The 7,077-nt window shown below is 41.2% G+C and overlaps 1 long non-coding RNA gene across 1 annotated transcript; it reads left to right on the top strand.

Moving 5' to 3' along the window:
- Window positions 1-235: 235 nt before the first annotated feature.
- On the top strand, window positions 236-3,186 carry LOC144702301 (uncharacterized). The gene is made up of 2 exons (XR_013581228.1): window positions 236-1,724; window positions 2,658-3,186. It is a non-coding gene; the product is annotated as an uncharacterized LOC144702301 (long non-coding RNA).
- Window positions 3,187-7,077: the final 3,891 nt, after the last annotated feature.

Raw genomic sequence — 7,077 nt, 5'->3', positions numbered from 1 at the left:
TCACGTTTCAATTCGTGCCTTGTAATATCAAGCGAGCACATCCAGACGCATCATCAACCCTTTGGGGAGCCCGAGTCGACGTGAATAACCCCGCTTCCACTACCAAGTTTGAAAAGTCACAGTCATTTTGTCTCGTTATGAGTCATATTCTTTTATGTTCATGACAACCTATTCCTTGTGTATGGGGTCGTTGTGTCTTCATTTTTTCGTTTTACCTTTCATCGATGTCCTTGACTATAGGGAGGCTCCCACCTGCGTGTGTACGAGCACCCCCCATATAGGTTTGTGTATATGTTGTTCATTGTTGATGCACTCTCTTTTTCTCCCTAAAGGATCTTATTAAGCGGATGCCCAATAAGCTTCCCCTAAAGAGTGGCCCTCCGTTGATCCATAACCAGTCGCCCTTTTCCACTATAAGACAAGGGAGGGTGAACGTGGAGGACAGGCTTGCTGAATTTGAGAAGGTACAGATCTCCTTTATTGTTAGCAGTTATTGTGTTCTTCGTAAAAGAGTTGGCATTTGTGTTGGAATTCTCCTTTTTCCGTCTTGTTGTATCTCTGAGATTTGATTAGGTACAATCATTTGACAATTTAAACACCACGGTGGAAAAGCGCCCTTGAATTACTTCTTTCGTTGACTGTTTGCCCATCGTTCTATTGGACATTGAATGAGAATAGAAAGAGAAGAAATCTTTGAAGAGGAAGAGTTTTTTCATTGAAGTTCATTTTTCTTTCGTCCGATTGGGATTCCATCACTGACAATTCATCTATTGATTTTCTCATTGATCAACGGCACTTTTCGACGTATCTCTGAGGTCTGATTCGGAGCAAGAAACCGTGGAAGAAGACAGTCTACATCATTGGCTTTTCCATCAGAATTATTATGAGTGCTTCCTACGACTAGAACACCTTCTGGTCAATTGAAGAAAGTCCAGCAGAAATTATGGTCACCGCGACCCTCCTACGGCGAACTTGGAACGATCCACGATACTAGATTCCTGTCGATCGATTGCCTTGCCTGTATCTGGCGAATCCCACAGATATCCACGATACCGTCGTGGACAGTTTTGTGGAGCGGCATTCAACCGTCTCTGTCGCAGTATTTCGCTTCCCGGTGATTAGATCCCACCGCCGACCAGGCTCAACCTCGCCACCTCATCCCTTGCTTCTGAACCAAGTGGTTGGCCTGATGCACTATGGGCGGATCTCCTTGGCTATTCGTGTGGGCAACGGCGGATCTCATCGATCGACACCCGAGCCGATCATCTCTTCACGGGTCATTCTTAATTCTCTTCCATCGATGATCATCAATTAAAGTCATGGTGGGGAATTTTTTCTCCATTAAAGTTCATTGCCCATCGAGGACATTCGGGATTTGATCTGTCACACAAAACTTGTTTCCTTGATGTGTCAAAAGAAGATTTTGTTCTCACTCTAGTCGCCTGAGTCAACCTGTGGACCAAGACATCTCTAGGACATATGCCCTCCTCTGGATCAGTAATTGCACGATCCGGGTCTCTTATATGATTCACCCTTATCACTACTATTGGGCAGGAATCTGGTCCTGTGTTAACTGTATACTCCATCCAAGTCGCTGGTATTGCTTATCTGCAACTACACGCTAATTATCTTCTTGCTACTGGATTGGAAAATATCTGCCGGGGTTTTCTCTGAATGACAACGACGAACACGATTAGCTACGAATCACCAACACAGGCACACAGGTCTATCGTCTATCCCTTCCCCTCTTTTATTGGTATTATTATATCCCTTACTGCTGTCCTCGCGTACTCCGCTGTCTCGAGTGATTTAAATAATTGATATAGGAGATAACATGCAAATTATAATGTTAAATTGATGTATATTACATTAAATAGGTGTGTTTTATTGGCCATATTTGCATGTTGTCATGCATAAATGGACATAAATTACTTGCACTTTGGTTTTATGATTGTTTTCAATTTTTAGTATTTTTACATGGGATTTAAACTCAATGAATTGAAGAAATATTTTTTACAGGGCATAAAATACTTTACAAGGTTGGTAAGGGTTTTACTAATTTTTTGGAATTTTTTTGTATTTGTTTATAATTTTATGACCATTATTTTGCAAAGAAATAATTTTTAAATTTTAAAAATATAAATATTTTAATTTATTTGGTATTTTAAAAAATATTTGTATATATAAATAATCACAGGGCATCCACGTCATTTTCCTGAAATTCAGGCAAATGAGTGGATGCATTAAAAAAAAGAAGGCATTAGTGGCTCATTATGGCATCAGAATGCATGATGCCATAACGAGCAAATCATTAGCTCAAAAGGAACAATGTGACGGTGACGGCGGAAAAAAAGGGTAAACCTTGTCTTTTGTTTTATTAACTTTTTCATGCAATAAATGCACACGGAGAATCGATCTCAGCTTGTATTTATGGAACAAGAATATTCTTTATATTCAATGCACATGGAATCGGTTAGCCACATGCATTTATTGCACGTGGCAACCGACACCATGTGCATGTATAAAAGAATTCACCTTATTTAATACACGTTGTAATCATTTTACCGCATGCATTAAATGCACATGGCAATCGAAAACTGCGTGTAATAATGTTTAACGAAAAGGCGATTTTGTCTTTTCTGATTTGTTTAACACAGGGGTGACGTGGTGCATTCTCCTCCACTTAATTGGAGCATGATTGAGAAATGAGCAGGGTTTTTGGAAGCGCACAAAAACATGACAGAGCGAGATCCGAGGATGGCGAAAAAAGGGAAAAAAGGTGCCAGCCAATAAGAAGAAGCCTTTTTTCTTAAATAATCAAATGATCCAACAGTTAAGATTAAATGCCAGTACATTGGTGATATCTTGAGATATAGCCATCCAATTGAGCTGAAATTTTGAGGGCATGTTTGTGTTTTTAGCAGTCTACATTCCATATGGTTGAATTTTTAAGTAGAGGTCGGGAAGAAGGCAAAATTCACTTTTTGAAGCTTTCCCCAAGGATTTGGCCAAGAAGGACACAGGAGATGCTTTGGAAGTCAACATATCTTGATTCATCATTGAAAGTTGTAAGTTTCTAATTTGCTTTTTGAATTTCTTGAAAGATTCTAAAACAACATCGCATGGATAATGTACATACCCTTGGAGTTGATTTGAATGGTGATTAGCATTGCATTTTGATTTTTATTCAAGATCTGGTTTTTAGTCCTTAGTTCTACATTGATTTAATTCCAATTTGGAATCTTCAATCCATTTTCCCCCAAATTTTTCTACTTTCTCTCTCTAGGTTAATTAATCTACTTTCTCTCTCGAGGTTAATTAATCTGATTTCTCTCTTTATATTTACAAATTGATTTTTTTAAAATTAAATTCAATATATCAAAAACCTTAATCCAAAATTTCATCCAAAAATTTGTCCATCTTCAAGTCCAATTTAAAATCCCCTTTCTTGCTTAATAATTCCCAATTTTAATACATAAAATTTGTCTTCATAAATCATCCTGATTGAGAAATCTGTAATCCAAATTAATCTGATATTACAATCAAAATTATCCTATCTTGAGTGTCTTGACAAAAAACATCAAGATCAAAGTTAAGTTTCTACTTAATTTTGATTAATTATAAATAGAATTAAATATAATTAAGGTGTATTAAATGCAAAATTAAATCATTGTGGAATAATTGATTCGAAATATGATAAAGTTCTTGCTTAATGCCTCCGTGTGGTTCGACTCCTTGCTTGATCCATACATACTATTTAGTGATTAAGGGTCATTATAAATTTTATCGCATAAGTCTAAAAGCCCAAATAACGATGTATCTACACATCAATTTTAGGCTTATCAATAGGACTTAGCCATCACCATCGTGTTAGGATATTTTCTTTATTGGTATTTGATTAGCTCGTTCACGTAAACGGCGTGGACATTATTGGACCTAGAACGTTCTCCTCCACGTCGACCCCTTTGAGCCGATTACGTGGATGATTGGGAGCTTGATCATGACAAAACCGATCACGTGTTGTCCAATTGAGATGTGTCTCAGACCAACAGACGACTTACGTACTTCTCGTTACTATTTTCTCAAATCATATATGACGTAAAACGCTATCGGCCGGGATAGTTCGACGCTTTTTACGCGTTTTAGAAGATGTGATGCAACTTTGAAAATTAACGACAAGTATAACGAAGTAACTACCGAAGTGAGATGATTAACTAAATCGGCAAAGTTTGATGGACATAATTGACTTCTCAATATCCCTTTGGACAGAATCAAACGCGTAAGATGATAGATAGTAATACTATCCATCGCTGTCCAAATTCCCAAGTAAACAGTTAGTGTTTTACCCCAAAGAGAAATGCCTAACTCTCACTAAGTTGAGCAAGCATGGATTGAATGATAGGATCCTACCTCTCGAGCCACGGAGTAATAAATCCACAAAATACCCTAAGGAAAGTAAAGATCTGCGACAAAAGGGATAGGATAGAACCTGTGGGGTAATGATTTCCGTCGTTAACGTAGCAAGCTAGCGATCGATCGATTTCGAACAAGTGGCCGGACGGAAGTTGAATTTGCACCCGGCTGTAGTGAATTGGGACTAATCACACAATGGACTAGGAATGGGCGCGCAAAGGTGCCTCCAAAGGTGCGTGCAGACGAAGCAGTTGATCAGCAACACCAGCACGACGTGCACACGCGTTGGAGGTACCGGGCGCACAGCAGTTCAGCACGAGCATTGGCAGTTACCGCACGATGTGCGGTGAGGACGGGAAACACCGGCGATTGGCAGGGGTCGATGTTGCCAAAGCCTCCTGCTGAAGTTGACAATTCACAGACAGGAGGAGGGATACCACTGGATACCGAGGGTTCAAGAACCCAAGAATCGGCGGTTACCCAAAAATTGCCAAATTCTTGGATGTTCATGCACGAGAAAATGGTGTCTTACGGCGGAGTTAGCAGTGAGTCGATTCCAGTTTCACTCCGGCGAACGTCTAGTTCCAAGAAACAACAATCTTGATGAGCCTGGGCGCACTGTGATCAATATGGGATTCTTGAAGAGCAAAGGAAAGAAAAAAGGAATGGCAGATGGCTGGACGTGGGCAATGTCCCCACGAAGTTGAGGTCGACATGGAAAGAGACCACGTAGGTACGATCTGTATATGGACTAAATTCGCTCTCTAAAGCGATCTGCAGCTATCTATGGCTAGGATAGAACTAAGAACAAGGAAACACAATATCACTTTGATTCAAATTTCAGTCTATCCTGTCCTCTTGGGCATATCGTCCTTATATAGGGCCGAGGGCATGCCCAATTGGGCGTAACTAGAGGGAATCATCTCGAGATGAGCAGTTCTCCCAAAACAACAAGGAAAATAAAAACATTCAGACAGGACAAGGCCAAAACACGACAGGCCCAGTCCAAGATACAACAAGAAATTACAACAATAAAAGAAAATAAACGATGATGGAGGTGGCTTCACTTCATGCAGAATATTTGAACGTCACGTCGTGGGCGTCGGCTCGTGTGGCTCGGTGCGGTTGTTGGCGTTGTTCCGTCTTTATGGCGAGATGGTCTCCCGTTAATATACATTACTCCCGGTCATTAATATAGCATTTTAAGTCTACCTTCCAGACATAGCACGAGGTGTCAATTTCGATCGTCGTGTTACATCAAATTGGTATCAGAGCCGATCGTGCTAACTTCTGTGCTTAGCATTGTCTATCAAGAAAAATAATATTTATTTTTCTCATCTTTGCATGTCTTGGACACATACATTTTTTCAAAACTCCTGACACGTGCATTCATGCATATACTCATCATCTCATCATTTAGTCAGAGTACTCTATCCTTTACGTAGTATCAGGATAAGACAACGAGTCAGAATCGTAACCCCGTTTGAGGAGACTATGTGATTAATCATGGATGGGAGAATGGCCCCATCACTTACAATCTTCCAATGGAAGATCAATTTTAAGTTAATCGTTTGTGCACTTACTCGGACGAAAACTACCTGAACACCTATCTGGAGGATAGGGAATCACGCTTTCATGATTCTACCATGCCTCAAAGACCAAGTTGGCCAAGCCGACGACCATCCTTGCACTATCAGTCACCCGAGCTAGTAACCACCAGTACTTATGGAGTGAGCCTGATAAGTGAATCGATCTTTTTGCTGCCATCTCCTCAGCTCAGACACTTGCCACGACAGCTAGACGGTCGTTATCAATAGCGAGATGATCCATATCGCCTGTAGGATGATCATTACCAAGACGATTGTCATCTCTGCGATCACTATTCACAGTAGAATGATCACTATCGGGATGATCGTTACCAGGATGATCACCATCCAAACGATCACGATCGCTTCCACGATGATCATTATCTTGACGATTTCCATCAGGGCGATTACGATTGCTACCCAAATGATCTCTACCAAGGTGATCGCCATCAGGATGAACATTATCAACAACAGAATGATCACTATCCGGATGATCGCCACCCAAATGATTGCCAACGGAATGATCACTATCGATTGTGAGTTGATCGTTACCATCAGGAAGACGATTGCTACCATGACTACCGCCCGTAGGATGATCGTTCTCGACAACAAGATGACCGCTATCATGTGTAGGACGATGATCCTAGATAGTATGATGATCTATTCCAAAATCAGGATGATCACTACCTTGACAATCACCGTATAGACGACCCCTACCGCCCACATGACGATTACTATGGATATTTGGATGACCATCCCCAACCAGATGATGACCGCCGCCAGTAGTAGGACATACATAGATAGGAGGACCATCTTACAACCACCGGAGCCTATGTTGCAAGGCAATTCCTGTCAAGTACTCAGCTTTAGGCAGACCATACCTAGCGTCGACCCCTTATGTTGGCTTGGCCTCGCATGGGCAAGGATACCCCCATGCACCGCTGATGACTTACGCACCACGAGCACCTCTTGCGGTGCCCACCTATGGGTCCCCACTCGCGCCCCCTGCCCAACATATGTCTTTCGCGCCTATCGTGCCCTACACTCATCACGCACCCTATGTTGCGCCCGACATGCC

The sequence above is a fragment of the Wolffia australiana genome, chromosome 4 (genome assembly GCF_029677425.1).
Source record: "Wolffia australiana isolate 7733 chromosome 4, ASM2967742v1".
NCBI lineage: Eukaryota > Viridiplantae > Streptophyta > Magnoliopsida > Alismatales > Araceae > Wolffia > Wolffia australiana.
This window is presented reverse-complemented; position numbering and strand designations above follow the sequence as displayed.